This window comes from Spermophilus citellus (genome assembly GCF_964194105.1).
Source record: "Spermophilus citellus genome assembly, chromosome: 1".
Classification (NCBI taxonomy): domain Eukaryota; kingdom Metazoa; phylum Chordata; class Mammalia; order Rodentia; family Sciuridae; genus Spermophilus; species Spermophilus citellus.
In genome coordinates this window covers 118352746-118372910 of record NC_138182.1, presented here as the reverse complement: position 1 = coordinate 118372910, position 20165 = coordinate 118352746, and the positions used below count along the sequence as shown (strand labels likewise).

Below are 20165 nucleotides of genomic sequence, written 5' to 3'. Positions count from 1 at the left end.
AACTAAGAAGACAATTTACAAGGAAAAAAATGAAAGTATAAAAATTGTAAAAAAAAGTATCTCAAGTAACTAGGAAACCAATAGACTAACTCATTCCAAAGTTAGCAGGGGAAATAAAGAAGGGGAGGACTAGAGGGTTTGAGAGAGAAAAAGAAGAGAAAGAAAAAGATATCAAAGCAGAAATAACAGAAATACAAAATATTAATAAAAATAAGTATGTTTTTGAAAAAGAAACAAACCAACACATCTATAGGTTGATTAACAAGTAGAAAGAAAGAAAATCTAAATTAATGCAATCAGCACTGAAGGGGAGAGCTCACGCCCTTTTGCAGGACACAAAGCCCTACAGGAAAGCAGCATGAAGGAATGCATGCTGAGGGGCAGAGGAGGAGTCCTGGAGTGAGGAAAGGAACCACAGGCTCATGCACTTGCCCCAGGCTAGGACAGAAGAACCACAACCTCTGCTCAGACCAGCAGTGTGCAAAGGGGAGGAATCTTTGGGAAGTTTCAAAAGAGACATGAAGGCACCTTCCTGAAACTTCTACCCAGCAAGGTATTGAAAGACTGCAGAACAAGCAGGTGAGATAAAGCAAGAACATGCATCCACATAGGACATAGAGAATAAAAATTATCATAGTTTGCTGAGGACACAGGTAATATATAGAATTCACACACACGCACACACACACACACACACAAATTGCTAAATTGATATAGCACTTTCAATAAAGTTGACAAATACAAAATAAGCATTCAAAAAGTTGAAGTATGCTGTAACCAAACAGCAAACTATCATAAAAATGAAGATAAATAACCCATTTATAATGGGTACAAAGCAATATGTAGTGATAAATTCAACCAGGAGGTTAAAGAAGTTACTGAGAATTAAAAATTTTCATTGGAAGAATGAGTACATTATAATATATACACAACCAAAGGTCTGTGGATTTAATGAAATCACTGTATAAACTCTCCTTTTTCACAGAGAATAAACCATTTTAAAAATCATGTGCAAACACACACACACACACACACACACACAGAGAGAGAAAGGAAATAATGAGCAAAAACTACAAAAGCAGGGAAAGCGTAAGACCTTATTTCTAACCCTACCACAGAGCTGTACACAACTAAAATAGCACAGGACTTAGAAAATCTGGGTCATTTGGACAGTGGATCAGAACCGAGAGCCAGAAATGAACCTACTCATGAAAAGGGAATTGGTTTTGAAAAAATATGTCACTACTGCCATGGAAACAGGGTAGTGATTCCAATAAAGAAGGCTGGGCTAGTCTCTCTGGATTTGCAGAGAAAACAAGGCCGTGGCCACAGACAGCCTGGTGAAGGTGGACCTGAACTTCACAGCAGCCCTGGGGAAGCCTCGCCCCTGGTCTCTCCCACAGGAACCTCAGTGACTGATGGAGTCCCGGAGCCTCACTGGCCTCTCTGGACCCTACTCCAGGGTGGGAAGCTGCTCAGGGGAGAGGCACTGTGGCCACATCAGGGACAGCCACTGGGGGGAACAGGGTGACAGTCACAGTAGAGGCAGCATCTCCCTCTGGACCCATGCCAAACTCAACCTTCGGGTCAGGGCAAGACATAACCCCCACCCTCCTCCTGGTGCTCACTCCTCTCCACAGCCCTGTTGACAGCGCAGGCAGCAGGCAGCTCAGGGCTCCGCACCCCCAGAAGTGAGGGAAGCCACAGCTTCTGCACCACCACCAAGTTCCCCAGAGCCTGCAAGAGCTTTGGACTGCTCCCACGTCCTGTAGGACAAGGTCTTCAGAGAGTTCCGATTTTCCCTTAGACTATGGCTGACTGTAATTTTCATAAGACTTTCATAGGTCTCGAGAAAATTCTTATCCAAATGTCCTAATAAGAAATGTTTTTTTGGGGTGATTAGACGTCAATTTTAAGATCTCTAAACCTAGTCTTCTTAATACAGATGACAGGGCATAAAACAATATTTTCTATGCTAATTTCTGAAACATGAACTCAGGATTTATTTCAAAGACTCCAATTTATTGTAGAATTTTGGCTTAAGGATATAGCAATATTCAAAGCAAATATCAACAATCTCATCATGCAAAACAGGATACTGACAACACTGTAATCAATGAATAGATTATTGAAAATATAAGGGAAAGTTTAATTCACTTATGAGGAAGAGAGTAAGACATGATAGAAAATAATGGTGAGGTTAATAATATTTGTTTAAATTGCCAATATGTGACCACTAAAAAGAACCAAGTAACAGTGACCTTAAGTGATACAGTATCATTCATGAACAGTTATTATTGTTGGTTTTGTGACAGATTAGGATGCTGTGAATCAGCATTTAAATTAAAGCCTGGCAGGAATTTCTGCCTCTATCGCCTTTGTATTTTTGTAGAAATATAAGTCTCAAAATGCAGGCTACAGCTGTCCCTCCAAAGAAAAAAAGAAAGAAACAAAAATCAGGAAAATAAAAGAACATGAAACATGAGAAGAAAGGTGAGGAAACAAAAGCCAAGGGCAGGATCTGGGTTAAGACGTTTAATCAGTCACCAAAGTGACCAAATGGACTCAGAAAAGTTAAAGGAGGAGGAAAGCACATTCACACAGAGAAGACAGAAACACACACATTGTTACAGAAACTGACACAGTGGAAGAATATTCGGAATCAAAGTCCATTGACTGGGAAATAAGTGTGCACGTGAGTAGTGGACAGTGCACATCCTTGACTTCACTCCTCACACTTCAGCAGGACCATTCTCTGGAGGCCCGGGCTGCTTGGCCCTTCTCCTGTGAAAGTGTCTGTGTGCTGCTGCATTCTATTAGGACATTCAGACTTTGTGAAAAAAAACTCAGAAAACATGATAAGACACCATGGAAAATGTGATCAATCAACTGGAATTTTATAGAAAAACTTTATTGTTACAGCCAACATTGAATCCCCTTTCCTGCCAAAATCTCTCTCTCTCTCTCTCTCTCTCTCTCTCTCTCTCTCTCTCTCACACACACACACACACACACACACACACACACACACATTAAATAGGAACAAATATTAAGCCTGATCTTTCCATCCAACTTGCCCTTTTTATTGCAGAACATTTCATCAAGAATGAACAGAACGTCAGGGCTCACGGGCTTCCTTCTCCTGGGTTTCCCTGCCCCATGCAGCCTTCAGCTCCTACAAGCTGGGGCTCTCGCTGCAGCCTACCTGGCTGCCCTGGTGGGGAATGGCCTCACCATCACCATCACCTCCCTGGACCCGGGCCTCCATTTGCCCATGTACTTCTTCCTGAGGAATATCTGCCTCATTTCTGCTGTGGTGCCCCAAGCTGTCACCAACTCTGTCACCCACTGCTACTCCATCTCTTTTCTCGGCTGTGTGGCCCAGGTCTTCCTGGTTCCTTTCTCTGCAGTTGCAGAGCTGAGTCTCCTCACAGTGATGTCCATGGACCGCTATGCTGCCATCCGCCATCCCCTGCACTATGAAGCCATCATGAGAAGGGACACCTGTGTGCAGATGGTCACTCTGTCCTGGCTCAGCAGTGGCTTTGTATGTGCCATGCACACTGTAGCACCTTTTCCTTTTCTTACTGTGGAAACCATCAAATTCAGCAGTTCTTCTGTGACATTCCGCAGCTGTTGGCTATTTCTTGCTCCCAGAACGTGACTGCTGAAGTCGTGCTCATCTTCATAAGTGCCATCCTGGACACTGGCTGCTTTGCCTGCATCGTCGTCTCCTACGTCTTCATCTTCTCCACCGTCAGGCGGATCCCGTCCACAGCAGGGAGGGCCAAAGCCTACTCCACCTGCCTCCCCCACCTGGCAGTGGTAGTGCTTCTCCTCTCCACTGCCTTCACTGCTTACCTGAAGCCTCTCCTAGGGTCCTCCTCCTCCACTCACCTGGTGCTCTCTGTGGTCTCTGTTGTGCTGCCCCCATCCCTCAACCCCGTCATCTACAGCCTGAGGAACAAGGCCATGAAGGCAGGATTGGAGAAGCTGGTCACCGGGAAGCTCCTGACAAAGCAGCACATCCTCCTGTTCCTCCACGGATAGAGCAGATCCCTCTCCATGTTTGTGCATGTCCCGGGCTGCTCTAAGCTGGCCTGTTCTTGTCTCAGGGTTCCTGCAACCTTGGTGCTGATCGTGATCCAACTGGAGTGAAAGACACTGACGGGTTATCACTGAAGGGGGGCCTGGTCTGGCACACTGCAGTCCAGGAGAACTGCCAGGGGGGTACTGGGGGTCTGCCCCTCTTCCCATCATGCTGTCTTGTCTTCCGCTTCTTGGATGAAATCATATATCTTGGGTTCAGATATTTTCAAGTTAGTTGTTTAAATGTCTTACTCAACTAAGGCTGTGGACTCTCTGGTGTCACTGATTGAAAGCCAAAGAGGAAACGTGCCCTGGGTGACCTCAGAGTCTTCTGGTAAATGGGCAGGAGGTCTGGACCTCCCTCACATGGTAGGACACTCTTGATGCTGTTGTGTTGTATCTTTGCCTTTGTAGCAATTGTTTCCTGAGTCATTTCTTATACCTTAAGATGCAAAACAACACCTAGTAAATAAAGTATCCCTCCAGCTAAAGAGCATATGTTAAATACCAATTGAGCAGGAGGCAGGTGTGACCTGTAGTCGTGTTCTTCACACACAGGCAGCTTTCCCACCACTATAGGGGCATGTGCACTGGCAATGCCCCCTGGTCACAACAGTACACAATTTTGTGTTGTGGTAAATTAGAAGAATTTCTTTAAAAATTTTTGTGCAAATGTAATGGCTATATTAAAACAATTCACTTTTCTTAACACTTTGAAAATATATTTATTTTATTCCATTAACCACTGCTTGGAACTACCAAGTGACATTGTTAAATATGTGCTCATTAATATCTCTCTTTCATCACTGAACGTTCATATCTTTCCATTTACCTGCAGGGAAAATATGCTTCAAATCAAGCTGAGTTACTCCCAGCTCCTACCTGCCAAGAGAGAGATGGGAGGGGGAGAAGGGGGGTGTATGGGGAGAGACAGAAAGAGAGGGAGAGAAAGAGAGAGAGAGAGAGAGATTATAACTGAACTTCTTCATTTTCTGTCTGATGACTTAAGATAAATAACGATGTGCGGCAACAAAATTCTTTAAGGAAACATCTTCATAAGTGTTCATTGGAGAAGAAGGGAAGATTGAAGCATGCCTTGTTTTACCTTTTATTATCTTAAGATATCATGTTATCTTTTTGCTTTTATTATCTTATCAACATTCTATTTTTACATAAAACTACCATATGTTGTAGCAGACTTGCTGCTGAGTACCTACGCAAAGGAAATGACATGAGGGTGCAGAAGGAGGTCAGCAGGACCACTGTCCTGCAGCTCCATTCAGGGCATCCTAGAAATGGATGCCAGAGTGTCCACCAAACACTTGAGAAATGGGCAGGCCAAGGAGGTGCGGCCTCCAATTCCAACATCCAGGAAAGTTGAGGAATGAGGATAGAAGATACAAGGCCAGCCTGGGAAACCTAGTAAGACCTTGAGTCACAATTAAAAATGCAAAGGTTGGGGGCCTGTTGCACAGCTCAGTGGAGAGTGCACTCAAGTTCAGTCCTCAGTGTCACCAAATGTATGATGAGTGGATGACAGTGCTGGTACATTTATATACAGAATAAAACTGAGCCTCAGAAAGACAAGAATCTGCAGTCTGTGGCAGCATAGGTGAAGCTGGAGGTCACTGTGCTTGGTGAAGTAGCCAGACCCAGACAAGCGAGCGCTGCCCAGCGCCCTCACACTTGGAACAAAGACAGCTGCTTCACTGAGTGCAGAGCTGCAGGGTGGTCAGCAGAGGATGGAGAGTGGGGTGGGAGGAAGGAGGGTGGCCCAGGGTGGTCAGTGGGTGCAGTTACACAGGAGCAAAGATCTGCCCTGCTACTCTGCAGCCACTATCGATGACAGCGCTGGAGGGTCTATTTCTAAAACCTGGAAGAAGGATTTTGGAAGTTTTCATTATAAACAAATGGCAAATGTTTGAGGAATAGATGTGTCCATCCTGATTAAACATTATGCAATGTTAAGGAATGCACACATCACATGGTGCCTCAGAATATGTACAATGTCCTTTTAATGTATCAACCAAAGTAAATTTAATTCAACTACACAAAATAGCAGAATATTGTTTACTTTGACTTTGGGTGGTGCTGTAGGCCACTTTTAACCACTATTATCAGTCACTCATATGCTTGGTGCAGAAAGAAAGTTAAACATAGATGGAGAACTTCATCGTCTTTAGATCTGTAGTAGGTCAGTGCAGGCGCGGTTTGGCCATTACTGGACTCATTTCAGGCTTCACATTGCACCTCAGATGTTGGTTCATTATCATATGTACAGCTGCTCATGCTCATCGTGAATCATATTCAATGCTGCTGAACACAGTGTGTGTTAACACACCCTAGTATCTCTCTGTGTCCGTCTTCAGCACTCGATGCTTTGCTCACTCGGTGTCACATGGAAGCCAATGAGGACCCAAGGGTCTGTTTTCTTTCCCTCCTGCTGCCTCCTCACTTTGTCTCTCTGGAGATGCCACAGGTTGCTCTAAGCCTCGGTGCTCAGGTCAGTTCTGATTCACTGCAGCCTCGGTCCCAGGGTTTGTAGGTCTGGCCCCTTCCTGTCTCCATGCACCGTGTCCCTGGGCACCTGGTCACTCACCAACGGGCAGCACGGACCTCAGGTTACTCACTCAGCACATCTTACCAGTGTTGTGCATAGGGGTGAGCTAGTGATCTATAGAGTCTGAAAACCCTTTAACCCTAGCAGGTTTTCCAGATGAGACGTACATAATCATAGTTTAGGCTTTCAATTTCATAGTTTAGAAAATCCCATGGAAATCCTATCATTACTATGAGACATACATTTATTGCATTTTGGAAGCCAACAATAAGTATGCACGGTTGTGAAAATCCCTACAAAGACACACGGTGTATGAATAAAATTTATCAAATGATGATGCATTTTATAGCAAATAAGAGAAACTAAGTAATTTAAGGTATTAAACAGAAATTAATATATATTACATTACATCATGTTTCCATTATGCTTATTCAAGACACAGCATTACACTTTAAGCTTCCATGTGGGGGCTGGAGTTGTGGCTCAGACGCAGAGTGCTTGCCTAGCACATGCGAGGCCCTGGGTTTGATCATCAGCACCACATAAAAATAAATAAATAAAGATATTGTGTCCAACTAAAAATTTTTTTTTAAAAAAAGCTTCCATGTGTTACCCTAGTTTAATTACACAGAACATGTGGATCGTAACTATAGCATCTTGTTTGAGTTGTTTAAGTTTAGGATGATAAATTGAATATAAAGCATATACTTTTTATCTTCAATATTTTACAAGGAAAAAAAACTGTGAGTTACATACAAAATAAGCTTTTGATCAATGTAGACTTCATATCTTTTAAATAATATGAAGAAAGAACTAAAGTTGAGCTCCAGCCTGCTCCCCACTAAAGTTGAGGAAAATATGCTTCCTCCTTACTAACCATTTCCTACACAGTGTCAGCTGCAGGTGGGCACCCATTGGCACCACTAGTGTGGCCCATCCTGGCCAGAACTGGCCTCATGCTGCATGGTCCAAGACATCTCTTCCTATCTCCTGTTTCTAAATATCTGAAAAATCTCTGCCAAATAACCTATAATAAATTGCATTTATAATACATTGCACATAATACTAATTCCTTCTCAAGCAATCCATTCCATGACACCATTGTGAAACTTTAAATTTCCTTGCAGCTAAATACTGATTTTGATGTAGACTATAATGTTCATGTGAAGTCCACTCATGAACCTATAGGTACAATAACAAAATCTTGATTTTTAAAAATTTTTATGTTGACATTTTTTCCCATATTGCAAATTTCTCTTTTAAGTGACTGAAATTTTATTTTACTTTTTGGAAATCATTTTTTAATATTAATGCATGTTATAATTTCCCTACCTACACAATGCCTAGGATGTAAAGATTGCAGCAAATATGTTGATCATATAAATGACGATGAGCATGTGTATCCTGAATTCAAAGGATTCAGAATTTGTTTACCCAGAAAATTTGAAGAAAAGCAGAAGTCCTATCCTTGAATATTCTCAAACCTGCATCAACCAAGGCCCTTGTAACCCACTGACAAGCATGAGGAGCTGCACCTCCCCAGAGGAAAGTGTACACCCTGATGATGAACAGAAGGGGGTGCAAGCTTGGCATTGGCCTAGACTTTCTTGGTGTCTAAATCTCCACTAAGCAAGTTTCTAAACAGTGGCTTGAGACTGCGCAGGTTGCTTGATTTTATAGGGGTCACCATTTACTCTTGGCCTCTCATTTTACCCAGAGGTCCAAGTGACAAGCTCATGCCCCAGTGTTTAGAAACAAGCAAGCCCAGTGTCTCTATAAATCTTATATCAATAATTCAAGTGCCGGGAAGGGGCCCTCAGCAAATGATGTTAGTCACCCCTCAACTGTCATTGACTGGGGACCTACTGCTGTGCAGACACTGCAGCTGAAGCCACCGTTGCACTGAAAAGATTTATGCAGATTCTTCTCTGGGTGCTCTGTGTGGTTTTAACTAATGTCTTCCCACATAATCTCCCTGAGCAGAAAATAAAAACTAAAGAAAAATAGGAGCTCCTGGAGCACTCCTGTGAGAAAGCATGGTCCCAGGGAGCAGGGGAAGGTGAGGCCCTGTGCTGGGTGCCCACGCCCCTATAGTGGTGGTGTCTCTCTACAGGACTGGTCTTCAGCAGGCTGGCTTCCTGTGCACCAGTGATCAGGGCTCTATTTTCACATATGGCCCAATCATTAACTATATATTCCATTTGACACTTATGTTTATATTTTCAAACAGTGAAATAAATTTGGAAAAATCAAATATTTAAAATGACAGCATTTTATACCCTTAAAGAATGTGCAATTATATTAAATATTACCTTTGCAAAAATACATGAAAATTAAAGGACTAATGGAAATTAAGTGGAAAAAAATATCAGGTGTAACCAAAGAGTAGAGATAAAAGTTCATAGAACAAAACTACAAAATTGTTCAGGCTAAGATTTTTAAAAAGTAAACTATATTTTTACTGGAAAAAATCCATCTGGTGCAACAACAGATGAAAACAGGAGAAAAAGCAACTGAAGATAATGACTGACAGCCAGAAGTATCCCATCTCCTAAGTCCATGGCTCCAGTCCAGTGGTGATAGAGCTTCATCAAATGATTTTCCTTCAAAAATTACAGGCACTAGATGTGTTTTTGCACATGACAGTACATTGGAAAGCTTTCTTCACACATTAAATGTGACTATAGAATCCTGATATCCCAATGAGACCAGATGACATCCAATATATAAAAGTATACAGGGAAGAAACTCACTTACGAGCATCAGTAGAATATTCTACCAAACTTCTAAATAAAGTGGGGGATCCACAATGACTCATATACAGATAAATGACTACACACACACACACACACACACACACACACACACACACACCAGCAAATTGGAGATTAATCTGCAAAAAGAAGAGGTGGCTGAATATAGAGTCCAATACAATGTGTACCTAGGATTCTAAGACAGTGCCTGTCTTCCACATGCCCAGTTTCCCAGGACTGGAACAGTAATCTCTCTTCATCCTGAGGATGAGATCACAGGAATTACTAAGGGCAAAGACTGAGAGGGGTACAATCTCAATTGAACTTCCAGCTCCTTTGAACATATATGTATGAATTCCAGAAAAAAAAGACATTTAGATATTGCATCCAGAAGGTGTGTTGCAGGAAGTTGTGGGAACAACAGTGAGCAGAATCAAAGCTCAGACTACAATCTCCATGTGGGTTTATCTCAGGTTAACATCTTCATATTCACTTGCTTTACTAGCTACACACCACAATGACCATTCTTTATATTCAACAATGCACACGTAAAACTCTTATGTGGAATTAATTTTTTTTAAAAAATGAAAGATGCTGGGTTTGTCTTGTGCTTATCAAATACCATCTACATTGCTGTTACTTTTCATTCATTTCCCTATTATAATTAAACACAAATAATGCTCTGTTTTGAATGTCTTTTGAGTATTTCCTTTAAGGTTTTATGTGCTAGAGGAAGGTCCCCAGTTTAACAGTATGGTTGGTGTTTACCCTAAAGCATTAAAGTCAGCATACTGTACTGATAGATGCATACCCATGTTCTTAGTAGCACAATTCATAATAGCCAAACTATTCAAACAATGCAGATGTCTGTCCTTGGATGAATGGATACAGAATATGTGGTAATACACATTTTTATTCAGTCATAAAGAAGCATGAAATTATGTCATTTGCAGAAAAATAAATGGAGCTTGAGAAAATAGATGGAGAAAAATAAGCCAAACGCATAAAGTCCAGAGTCATATATATGATCTCAGATGTGAAAGCTACAAAGGACAAAAATGTGTGTGGGGTGCACCTCAGAAAAATCACAGGGAGACAGTAGAGTATAGGAAAGTGTCCAGTGGAGAGAGGAGGAGAGGGGAAAGTGGAAAAGTGGGGAGTGATGGGGGCATATTATATTGTTTTATGTGCACATGTATGAATATGAACAATGAGTTTCATTATTTACCACTATAATGCACCAATAAAAAATATGAAACAAGAACAGTCCTGAGGTGGTGAGGCCTTGAATGATTCCACATGGGAGCAGCACCATCTGAGAGACTAGTGTGGCTCTGATAGGACTAGATCCGTTCCTGTCAGACCAAGTTGTTGTAAAGTGTGACCAATGACTTCCTCCCTGTCCTCATGCCTCCTGGCTCACACAGTGCCCCTTCTTCACATGGCCAGTTCTCTTTTTGATTCTCCATTGTTTTACTATATTCAATGGTGGTACCATGATGTTTGCACTTCCCAGCCATCAAAATGGTCAAATATTCTTCTTTCTTTAGACATTACACAAAATTAGACATTCTCTTATGGAATACAAACACCAGGAAAACCCTCCTTTAGCCAAAATTATAGGAAGTCAGCAAGATCGTGGGTTAGGCAGTAACAAACCATCAATCCCCATGAAAATATTGAAAATCTATAGATTGGCTAGCCTTTTGAGAACTATAGACATTCTTCAATGACCCATATGAACCCTCTGGATGTCCAATCAACAAAAACTCACATCCAGTTAGTAGGGAAATTTGTAAAGTCTTTTCATATTCTTTTTTTTTCCTTTTAAATCTTTATCACATTTATACATCATAACATACAAGAGAAAGTAGTCCTATTCTCAATTTCCTCCCTTGGGATGGAGGGAAAGGGACAGAATTTGATGCAGTCTGTCCTATCTGTAGGACATCATAGGAGCTATTTCCGTATCACTTGACTCAGATTTTAAAGAGCAATAGCAGCAAAATTGTTTCCCAAAGTTGGAAATTGCCAATTTCTGTGGCAGGCACCATGGGAATGAAAGATCAAAGGAGAGAGACCTGCAGGTATGTGGGGGCAAGATATTTTAGGCCAAGGAACATAAAAGAGCATTCAGTCACTATGAAAAAGAATAGATAAGAATCACAGGAAAGTGAATACATATAAAAGCATCCATGACCTTGGGAGGATTGTGGGGAGACACATGCACAGGGAAGGGAAGACACAAGCTGAGTAAAGATGCCTCTCAGTGAGCCTTCAGATCAATGATGTTTCTAGCACACACAGAATCAGCCTTAAATGGCAGAATATAGTTGATGTCTTATAAAAAGCCCCCTTGTCAATAAAAGATCATATGACACACAAAGAAACAGGGAAATGTGTCTAGTTAAAGGAACAATGCAAATCTACAAATACTAAAGACACCAACTCCAGATTTACTAGACAATGATTTAATATCCATTGCTTTAAATACATTCAAAAAGCTAAAGGAAAATACTAAGAAAGCAAAAGAGAAAAATTATACCTGGAAAAAGTGAAAGTACCAACAATTATATAGAGATTGTAAAGTAAAGGAAATGGAAAAATTCTGAAGCCACAAGTCAGAAATGAATTGAAAATGTACTTAAATGTTCAATATCAAACTCAAACTCACCAAAAGAAGAATCAAGAAACTGGAAGACAGTTAATTTGAAATTATTAAGTCTAACAAAAAGAAAATGAAAAAAGTAAATATTCTTAGAAACTTACAAGATGATATCAGATTGTAGAAAGATTTGAGACCTTCTGTAAAAACATACAAAAACTATACATACTTAAATAAATATATATGTAAATATATCTGCAAATCCAAGATGCTCAATGTACTCCAAGTAAAATAAATCCAAAGAGATGAAGACCAAGCGTCATTATTATCAAAGTGTCTAAAGAAAAGGCAAAAAAAATATTAAAAGGCACAAGAGAAAAGCAACTCATCATATGAAACTAATCCTCTAGAATATTACTGCTCAGTCTCTCAGTAGAAACTTTGCATGCTAGAGAACAGTGGTTTGATATATTTAGCATTGGGAAAGAGAAACTAACAGCTGAGAATTTTATATATGGCAAAACTACTCTTTAAAATAAGAGAGAAAAAAAAGAGAAAAAAAAATAAGAGAGAAATAATGATATTCCAGAAACAATAAAAAGTAAGTAAGTTAATTAGCACTATACATGTCCCACAAGAAATGGTTAAATTAAAATAAAAATGACAATAGACAGTGATATGTAGTCATATAAAAATAAAGTTCTCTGATAAAGGAAAATATAAAAGCTATTAATATTGTTATTTCAGTTGATTTCTCCACATTTAACTTTTCTTACAGTTTAGAACCAAATGATTTTAGGTTTGTTATTTGGGAGATAACATATTAATATATAATTTGTGACATTGTTAATGCAGTAAGGTGAAATCTAAGAAAGTAGAAATTTTGTGCATGATCAAAATTAAGTTTGTGACTTTTTAAAACAGAGTGTTATGAAGCAAGATAAACTTAGGTTGATAGATATCATTCCCAAGCTAACCAGACACTCACACACTCACACACAACATGTATTTATATTACTTAATAAAAAGGAGAAGTGAATCAAAATATGTCACTACAAATAATAATCAAACTCAAAGGACATCAATAAAGAAATAAATAAAAATGAAAGAGCTCAAAGACACATAGAAAACAGCAAGTGACAAGAAGAAGTCCTCTGTCATTAACATCATTAAATGTAATTGGATTAGGTTTTCCAATCAAAGTACACACATCAGTAAATTGAATTTTTAAATTTTTTTGGTCCTGAAGATTGAACACAGGGTCACTTAACCACTGAGCCACATTTCCAGCCCTATTAGAGACAGGGTCTCAACGAGTTGCTTAGTGCCTCACTTTTGCTGAAGCTAATTTTGATCTTGAGATCCTCCTGTCTCTATCAAACAGCTAGAATTACAGGTGAGTGTTACTGCAGTTGGTGAGCAAATTGGATTTTCAAAATCATACAACCTTTTACTGTCTCTTAGAGTAGCAACTCAGATTTCAGTAAACACAAAGGCCAAAATAAGAAAGATAAAGAAATGCATTCCATTTAAAAAGCAACTGAAAGATACCAGGGTGCTATAAAAATATCAGAATGCAAATTAATTCAAAGTCAAAAACTTAAAAATACAATGGCCGTTACATAATGATAAAAGGTCATGCACATGTGGGATTAACAATCATGAGCACATATTCACCACGCATCAGAGCTTCATAATAATTTTAGAAAAATGGCAGAAAGAAAAGGGAGAGACAGCTCTGAACTCATATTTATATACTTCAAAACCCAACTGAATTTAACTAGAAGCTACAACAGGAAACAGATAGGAATATAGAAAACTAAAACAGCACCACATACCACCTGGACCTAACAGACCTCTCTATAGCACTCCACCCAGTGATAGGAAAGGGATAAACTTGAAATACGCATTGCAACTACATAGCAAAGACAGAAGAAAAATGATAAATACACAAATGTGTGTAAATTAACATTGTCTCATGAGAAAACAGGCAGTTAAAGAAGAAATTGCCATCACCATCAGCAAATTTCTGTATAAAAATGAAAATAAAAGCACAACACACAAAAAATGAAAGGATGCCAGGAGACCTGTGGGAAAAGGAGATTTGTATTTGAATATACTCAGATTCAAAAAAGAAAGACTTCACAGCAATTAACTTTATACATTGAAGACATAGAACAAGCAAAACAAATTAGACACAAACTTAGGAAAGAATGGAGTAATAGAGATTGAAAACAAATAAAGACAAACTAAATTGAAAATCACAAAGAAAAATCAATGCTCAGCAAAACAGCAAGACTTTGTTTCAACATAAAATGAAAATTAAAGACCTGGGGATGGAGCTCAGAGATAAAGTGCCCGGGCTCAATACCCGGTATCATAAAAAGAACTTTAACAGAACTCTTACACAATAAAAGACAGAAAGTATATCCTAACTCATTTTTTGAGACTAGCATTACTTTATGTCAAGCCAAAGGAAAAAATATTAAACACAAAAGATATCCCAGGTGAGTATTTTTGAAATCATACTCCTTGGTATTGATCCAAAAGAAGTAAAATCAGCATACTACAGTGAAACAGGCTCATCAATGATTATAGCAGAGCAATTCACTCTGACCAGTCATGGTCTAGCTCAGAAGCCTGTCAGTAGATGATGGATTAAGAAAATACAGTACAAACACACAATGGGGTTTGACTCAGCCATAAAGAGGAATGAGATCATGGCCCTTTCAGGTAAATGGATGAAACTAGTGAACATCATGCTAAGTGAAGAAGACAGACTCAGAAATCAAGGGTTGAGTGCTTTCCCTCATGCGTGGAAGAGCAGAATTAGGAAAAAGTTTAGGAATCCCATCAACAAAGCAGGAAAATCAGTGAAATAGAGGAAAGGGGCTGAGGAAAAGGGAAGAAGGATAGGAAAGGAGAAAAATGGTGGAATGAATTTATCAAATTGTCCTGTCTACATATATGAGTATATCAGTGAATTCTACATTTATGGGTATCTATGAAGGTCAATTTAAAAGATACATATATAGAAGGAGCATCAGAAGAGGAGAGGAAGGGGAATGAGGGAGGGAGGAAAGGAGGGAAATAGGAGGCACTGGGGACTGGATTAGAGTAAATTATGTTCCATGCTTGTATGACTATGTCATAATAAACCCCAACATAGAAATAACTAAATTGTACTCATAAAACATTGAAGTATGCTTAATTCATTGTTTAAAAGCACATGGAAAGTGTTACACAGCATAAATAACTGGCACTTATCCCTAAGTGCAAGAGTTTCAATGCCCATACACAAACATAATCTATCATGTCACAATACATGCAAGCAGGAATAAGGGAGAAAAAGCACTGATGATCCTCTCCCCTGGTGGAGAAGAGGCACTCTGTAAAACTCATTATAGTTTCATGATAGGCTATTAAAATGGAAATTGAAGAAAATGGGAATCCACTTAGGGAAACAATAGAAACAGGGAAAGAATTTGAATAGCAGGAATAATAAGAAGGATACTACCTCTGAACAGTCAGAGTCTTACAGTAAATCTCAAAGCAAAGACAATGACCAATGATGAATGTCTGAAAGTTTCCTTCTAATATCAGAACAAGAAAAATTTCCTACTTTCACTACTTTCATTTAATGAAGAACTGTATGTCACAGCCAGAATAATGAACTAAATAAAAATAAATAAAAGACATCTAACAAAATAACTGACAAAATTATCTTAATTTACCAATAGCATGATCTTATCTGTTTAAAAAAATCATGAAGTTTTCCCAATAAACTGCTATAATTAATAAATGAGTGCAGCTAAGATGCACAATAAAGAACCATAGAAATAAGACAGTGATGTCTATAACATAACCATGAGCAATTGGAAGAGATAAAGAAAACAATTCCATTGGTAGTAGCAACAAAAAGAATAAACACGATTGTCTTTTGATCTGATTTCCTTCCAATATGGATTTGAGGTCTCTCTCTTGACAGTGGCCAGAGGCCAAGGTGGGCACTCCCTGGAGGAGCTCTGACTGGTGAACATCAGGTTCAGGTGTGTCAGACAGAGGGCAGAGAAGGAAGTGAAAGCCCAGCGCACTGGGATATCAAGATGGTGTCAAATAGAGTGCATCACCCCCGTGTACCGAGTCACTGCGCAGGTGAATAACAAGTTAGAACAACCAAAATCTATCTTGTTAGGAATTTCCAGCAAAATTGGGGTGCACTGAAAACTAGAGGAAGGATTTCCATCACCGAGGACCAGTTACTGGGTCTCAAACCCAGAGATCCAGGCTGATTGATCCGCAAACCACCCCGTGGCTAGAGATGGTGGGGCACCGAGACGCGGCCAGCAACGCAGAGAGAAATGGTGCTGCAGATTCTGTGGAGTCCTGCCGGCTGTGCCCTCACTGAGCTCCGGGCTGAGTTCAGGGTTTGAGACGGGGAAGGAAGCGGTCCAGTTACGTCCCCCACACTGGACAGTCCATCAAGGAAGTCAGCGGCCACCATCTTGGAGAGCTGACTTCACCATCGCCGGTTTCTGACAGATTGCAGCAATAGAACAGGTGTGTGTTATTCAGCCCATCACCCATACAGCGGGGAATTCACATAAAATCTCCCCCCGGCTTTCTGGGGGAGGGATTATCAGAACGAGCCTGAATAGAGACGTAGGGAAAGGTAAAGGCACCTGACCTCCAACTCCCCCTCCCATCAATGGCGAAAAGGAAACCTGTCTTGCCAGCTCTGGGGGAGGGGCAAGCTGAATAAATCTAAACAATAAGGTGTCAGTTCCCAATAGCCACACTCCACACCCAGCAAACTGCAGGCCCAGAGTATAGTTTGAACTGCCCAGAGGCATCACACTGGGGAAGGATTGGCTAGCAGAAGAAGCCAGGATGAGAGGCCAGGAATAAACCTAAGCTAACAGGTTTTTGAGAGACACCAGGGGCGGGAGGAGGGAGCAGCCTCACACGGACTGTATCCTACAGCCAGAGGGCAAAAATCTTGGCCTGGAAGGCACAGCACAACCTACTGGAAGCGAAGAAAATAGAAGCCTAACAGTGCCTTTTTTTTCCTTTTCTCATTTTTTAATTTTAAATTTTTTTGTTGTTAATCATTTTTTCTCAATTGTAATTTTTTAATTGTAATTTTTATTTTACTGCGTTTTATATTATTATTTTTTATCATTTCTTTTCTTTTCTATTCTTTTCTCTTTTTTTCTTCTCTCCCTCTCTATTTCTTGGTTTTCATCCTTACCTTTTCCCCATCTTTCCTCTTAAGCATGAACACCCAGATTACATATAACTTACTAAATGCAAATAGATGAATACTAGGAATAGGTCTATAGTCCACCTAAGCCCTTAACTCCCCCCAAGTACTCCTGTCTATTCTCTTGTTAATATCTGCCTGCATTTGAGCAACCACCCAAAGAAGCTAACATATACTAACCTCCATATGCTAACCTCCATACCATCAAATCGCCCGACCTTAACATAAAATCCTAAGTCCAAACCTCAATTCTCTATATGCCATCAAAATCTGAAGGCCTTTAATGAAACTAATGAATTTACCTTAAATCACAATTAAATCCAACATCTCTAAACATTGTCTCCTAACACAAAGGAGAGATAGTGGAACTATAAAAACCAAAACAAATTTAAAGGAGAAAACAGAAACACAGCAGTCAAACAAAGTTGAAAAGTAACTTGAGCACCATGAAAAAACAAGGGAAAAAGCATTACAAACAATGCAGGACAACTTAAATACACAGGAGAACCTAGAGGCATCAGAAAAATGGACAGAGAAAGAACTCAAGGCATACCTAACTCAGATGGAAAGGAATCTGAGAGAAGACATTAGACAGCAAGTTCAAACAATGAAGTATATTTTGAAAATGAATTAAATAAGCAAATTCAAATGGCGAAGAATGAGCTCTACCAGGAAATAGAGATTTTTAAAAAAATCAAACAGTTCTCCTAGAAATGCAGGAAAACATAAACCAAATTAAAAATTCAAATGAGAATATTACAAATAGACTAGATCAAGTAGAATCCAGATCATCAGATAATGAAGACAAAGTTTATCAACTTGAAAAGAATATAGTCAACACAGAAAGGATGCTTAAAGCTCATGAGCAATCCATCCAAGAGATATGGGATATCATAAAAAAAACAAACTTGAGAATAATTGGGATAGAAGAAGGCATAGAGGTTCAAACCAAAGGAATGAACAATCTATTGAATGAAATAATCCTAGAAAACTTCCCAGATATGAAAGATGGAATGGATTGCCAAATCCTGGAAGCCTACAGGACCTCAAAAATTCAAAATCATAATATACCAACTCCAAGATATTATGAAAATATCCAATATACAGAACAAGGAGAGAATATTAAAAGCTATGAGAGAAAGGAGGCAGATTACATTCAGGGGTAAACCAATTAGGTTAACGGCTGATGTTTCATCACAGACGTTGAAAACGAGAAGATCCTGGAACAACGTATTTCAAATGCTGAAAAATAATGGATTCCAACCAAGAATACTGCATCCAGCAAAATTAAGCTTCAGATTTGACAATGAAATCAAAATATTTCATGATAAACAAAAGTTAAAAGAATTCACAGCCAGAAAACCAGCACTGCAAGGCATCTTGAGCAAAACACTACAAGAAGAGGAACTGAAAAACAGCACCCAAAACTAACAGTGGGAGGAAACTCAGTAAAGGGAAGGAAAAAAATAACCAAAAAGGAAAAACTAGCCATATTAAAATAAATAAATAAACAAGCATGATGGGAAGTACTAACCATATATCAATAGTAAACTTAAAAGTTAATGGCTTAAATTCTCCAATCAAGAGACATAGGCTAGTAACCTAGATTAAAAAAAAATATCCAACAATCTGCTGCCTTCAGGAGACCCATATGATAGGAAAAGACATACACAGGCTGAAGGTGAAAGGTTGGGAAAAGTCATACCACTCACATGGTCCTCGGAAGCAAGCAGGAGTGGCCATACTCATATCGAATAAAATCAACTTCAAACCTAAGTTAATCAAAAGGGATAAAGAAGGCCACTATATACTGTTAAAAGTAATCATCCACCAACAAGACATAACAATTATCAATATGTATGCACCAAATAATGGTGCTGCAACGTTCTTAAAACAAACTCTTCTCAAGTTCAAGAGTCAAATAGACCACAACACAATAATTATGGGTGAGTTCAACACACCGCTCTCTCCATTGGACAGATCCTCCAGACAAAAGCTGAATAAGAAACTATAGAACTCAATAATATAATCAATAACCTAGACTTAACCAACATATATAGAATATATCAACCATCATCAAGTGGATACACGTTCTTCTCAGCAGCACATGGATCCTTCTCAAAGACAGACCATATATTATGCCATAGGGCAACTCTTAGTAAATATAAAGGTGTGGAGATAATACCATGCATCTTATCTGATCATAATGGAATGAAACTGGAAATCAATGATAAAAGAAGGAAGGAAAAATCCTGCATCACCTGGAAAAAGAACAATATGTTACTGAATGATCAATGGGTTACAGAAGACATAAAGGAGGAAATCAAAAAATTCTTGGAGATACATGAAAATACAGACACAACATATCAGAATCTATGGGACACAATGAAAGCAGTTTTAAGAGGGAAATTCATTTCCTGGAGTTCATTCCTCAAAAAAAAGAAAAAACCAACAAATAAATGAACTCACACTTCATCTCAAAACCCTAGAAAAGGAAGAGCAAAACAACAACAAATGTAGTAGAAGGCAAGAAATAATTAAAATCAGAGCAGAAATCAACGAAATTGAAACAAAAAAAAAACATTGAAAAAATTGATAAAACTAAATGTTGGTTCTTTGAAAAAATAAATAAGATCGACAGACCCTTAGCCATGCTAACGAAGAGAAGAAGAGAGAGAGCTTAAATTACTAACATACGGGATGAAAAAGGCAATATCACAACAGACACTACAGAAATACAGAAGATAATTAGAAATTATTTTGAAACCCTATATTCCAATAAAATAGTAGATATCGAAGATATTGATAAATTTCTTAAGTCATATGATTTGTCCAGATTGAGTCAGGAAGATACACACAATTTAAACAGACCTATAACAAAGGAGGAAATAGAAG

The 20165-nt window shown here is 39.1% G+C and overlaps 1 protein-coding gene and 1 pseudogene across 2 annotated transcripts in view; one reads left to right on the top strand and one right to left on the bottom strand.

Annotated features, from left to right (window-relative positions):
* LOC308655607 (uncharacterized protein) overlaps window positions 1–20165 on the bottom strand; it is an 801622-nt gene that overhangs the window by 179108 nt on the left and 602349 nt on the right. The gene's annotated exons all lie outside the window — the stretch shown is intronic.
* LOC308648540 (olfactory receptor 14A16-like) lies at window positions 3107–4050 on the top strand (annotated as a pseudogene). The gene has a single exon. The product of its transcript is annotated as an olfactory receptor 14A16-like (transcript).